This window comes from Octopus bimaculoides, chromosome 6 (genome assembly GCF_001194135.2).
Source record: "Octopus bimaculoides isolate UCB-OBI-ISO-001 chromosome 6, ASM119413v2, whole genome shotgun sequence".
Lineage (NCBI taxonomy): Eukaryota > Metazoa > Mollusca > Cephalopoda > Octopoda > Octopodidae > Octopus > Octopus bimaculoides.
The window spans coordinates 90,489,206-90,493,279 of record NC_068986.1 but is presented as its reverse complement, the minus strand read 5'-3'; positions in this window follow the sequence as shown (position 1 = coordinate 90,493,279).

Genomic DNA, 4,074 nt, shown 5'->3' with positions numbered 1-4,074 from the left:
TATATATATATATATATATATATATATATATATATATATATATAGTGAACGGTAGTAATGGCACAGGTAAAAATAGCACAGGTAAAAATGGCACAATATGCATATTGAAATATACACTATTAGCAAAAGAAGTATAATAAAGTTTGTCTAATTTAAAAACTGGTTTTTAATAAAATCTATTCTCTCAATATATCATATACCTGTATAATCTCAATTACTTATTATAGATTTATGCGTTTAAAATTTATGAAAAAACAATTATAATAAAATCAAATATGTTTAGACATGAGAACACCGTTTTATATTAAGCTTTAAAAACAAAATTTAATGACTAGAATTTTATGTTGTAACCAAGTCCACGTAACACTTGATCAAGGTTTTTCCTTTCTTCTGTGTTGTCTTCGCATAAATTCTTTAGTTTTTGTTGTAGATCAAAATATACTTTCTTTGTTTTCTTCCTGGGTGGCTCACCAACTGAGTTCCTTGTTATCACTGCACTCATAACAGCCTCTCCCCTCTGAATCGTTTTTATAAGTTTCCAGATAGATGGGTGCTGGTAGCCAACAAGATGATAAGATTTTGTTGTTCCAGCCTTCACATAGGTTGTTGGTTCATGGACGGTCATTCATGGTGGCTTGATGTACGTTCCAAAGTTCTGGGGAAAAACTTGCATACTGAGCTAATTTTACCTATCTTTTTACTTGTGCCATTTTTACCTGTGCCATTTTTACCTATGCCATTTTTACCTAAATTCGTGTGCGTGTGCAAGTACGTGTGTGTCTGTTTGTGTGTATGTTCGTAATATATGTGAGTATATGTATGTATGTATGGATGGATTTGTTTAGTTTGTGTTTATGTTCAGCGAGTGAATGTGTATGATTTATGATGGACATGTACATGTGGTTGTATGAGGGCATGTATAAATGTTACGTTGTTAATATGCCTAGACTCGTATGTTGAGTTATATGTATTTTACGCGATGGGATACGGATGTGTCGAGTTGATTAGTACATATATACGTATGTTTCTCTATGTTTGTGATGGTTTATGTGACATACAAAATCTGTGGTAGTGGCCGAGCGGAGCCGCATAAAGGTATGGCCACACTAGGTACTTGCTCAACACTAATCTCTTTATGCTATATGTAAAGGGCCTCCGTGGGTGACTATTCCCGAGGGCCTATAATTCCGTTAAAACGGCTCTAATGGTAAGTTGCTATTTGTAGGTAAATCGTCTGAAATTACACCGCAGGAAAGAAAATTATTGTACGTTCGTGTATGTTTGTACGTTGTACAGATGAAGGTAAGAATATATGCGCGTGTGCGGTGTGTGTAGTGTGTGTGTTTGTGTTATTTCTTTACTACCCACAAGGCGCTACACACAGAGGGGACAAACAAGGACAGACAAACGGATTAAGTCGATTATACCGACCCCAGTGCGTAACTGGTACTTATTTAATCGACCCCGAAAGGATGAAAGGCAAAGTCGACCTCGGCGGAATTTGAACTCAGAACGTAGCGGCAGACGAAATACCGCTAAGCATTTCGCCCGGCGTGCTAACGTTTCTGCCAGCTTGTGTGTAGTGTGTGTGTGTGTGTGTGTGTGTGTGTGTGTGTGTGTGTGTGTGTGTGTGTGTGTGTGTTTGTGTGCGTGTGTGCGTGTGCGTGCGCGCGTGAGTGTGTATGTGCGCGCGCGCGCGTACTTAGAAATGATTTGTGCCAATGTTTGTGTGTATATGTGTGTACGCAATGTGTGGGAGTATATAGTTTATGGTGAAAATGCCAGTGATGATACAAAGGTTACTACGAACTATCTTGAAAACTTAAAGAAAATTATTGCTGAAAGAGTTAATACTGGTGAAACTGGCGCTTTTTCCATACGCATGCCGACTAGAAGTTTTATTTCTAGTAAAGAAAATCAGCAGTTGACTTTAAAGCTTTCACAAAAATCATCTTACGCTTCTTGTGAGAGGAAACGCCGCCGGCGATACGAATTTATAGCCTTTGTTTGTGCATCCTTTACAAAACGCTAGGATTTTAATTAGCCTGGGGTTTGGCGTTTAAATATAAAGGCTTGCATAACTACAGACCTTTTCCATAATTGGCTTACATTTTAATTCTGTTATAGGAAATTCAGTGCCAGGTGTAATATTTTTAACAATGCTTTGCTCCTTTAAGACTTTGCACCAAAATCTAGTGCACTTAAATGATTTTTCTGATATAAAATGTATCCCTAAAAACACAACTTCTTGCAAATAGATCAAGGTATGGTAGCTAAGTTCAAGGTATATTATCTGAGAATTTTGAAACAACACCTTAAGGATAATGATGGAGATGGTAAACCTACAGTTAAGGATTTCTTAGAAAATTAAAAATTATGGATGCAATAGATATCATAACTGAGTCATGGCGCGAAGCAACCCTGAGTTATGAATGTATGCTATCAAGCCAAAACATACTGCTCGGCTATATCCGTGATTTTATAAGTTTTCCATCAACAGAAAGTTTACATCATGTTCAACCAGGTATTCTAACATTGGGAAATAAGGTAAGGTTTGAAGAACTCGAAGAGGATGTGGCTGAGTTGTTAGGGTCCTATGGAGAAATGGTGCTAATGTTGTTAGGACAAGAATGAGCCGTAGAGAAAGACTTAGATGTAGATGTTTGCTTCTCTCCATATCAGTTAGCTACAAATAATATGGCTGAAAATTTAGTAATTAATGAGGAAGGTCAATACGTCTTTGCTGATAATGATTCTAATTGTGGATGTAACATAAAGTTACAGGAAGAGTACATAATTAGCTCAGTTCCAACATTGGGTTGTATAAAAGTCGGTGTGAAGTAAACGTCAAACAAGTTTGATTTATTTCTTCACTCCTGCAGTAGACACTGATCGCGATGATCTAAACGACGCGAAAGCATGTTCCTTCTTCCTCTTAGTAACCCCACAAAGCACCTACTCATCATAATCAAATTCTTTTGTGGTGAGTGTCTTCGATTTTACTACAGTGCTTTGATTTTCTTTTATTCACTTGAAGTACATTTTTTATGTAGACATACTATACTGAATGTTTTTAAAAATTAATATTTTTATGCATAAAAGTGATCGTATTACATCTTTTTGAAAAATCCGTCTGAACGCTCACACCTTAATTTATAGTATGAAAATCAATGGGAAAATAGGTTTGAGGCTACAGAATCTTGCATTAATGCAAGATTTTAACAGGAACGTGGAATTTAGACGCAAAGTTTGTCTGTGCTCCATTATAAAAGCAAAATTCCCTAACTTCAATAACACAGTATATTGTAATTTGTGAAGGTACCTGACCCAATGATTAGGGTCCTGCATTCACGATCGCGAGATCATGGTTTCGATTCTCGACATTAGTGCGTCGGGAGTTCTTGAGTACGTTGCTCTGCGATCACTTTGACGCATGCGTATAGTACACCATGCACCTGTACATGCAATGTCAATTTGATGGAGGAAGTGAGCTAATGTGCAGCACAAACATTTGATCACTACAAAAACATCTGTGCATGTTGTTCAGCAGGAAATTATAGAACCCTCATGTGTTGTGTACGACAGAGGAGTATACATCGTTTCTAATTAACAATTGCATTTTAATACAATAAAAATACAAATTAACTCTCTATCTGTCTAAATGGAACATTTTGCTTCTATTAAGCTAAATGCAATTAAAAACTGTAAACCATAATTCGAGGAAGCATTTACTGAAAACGCAATACGAACCATTTTATTCGCAGTCCGATTTTTCCGGTTCCATACATCTTTGTTCCGCAACATTAAAATGTAGGTTCTTTTGGCATGGCATTGAGAGGTAAGAGGTGCCGTTATAACATGGAATAAAACGGTTACAATCAGTTGGATCTTTATTCAGTCCGGTTTCAATTTCACATCGAGGATCATCTAAGGGAAATGGAATAACAGTTAAATACATTTAATTTTAAAGTATTTTCAGCAATATATATGCATAAACATATATATATATATATAAATATAAATATATACCCATACACATATGTGTTTATGTGTAAGTATGCATATATATATATA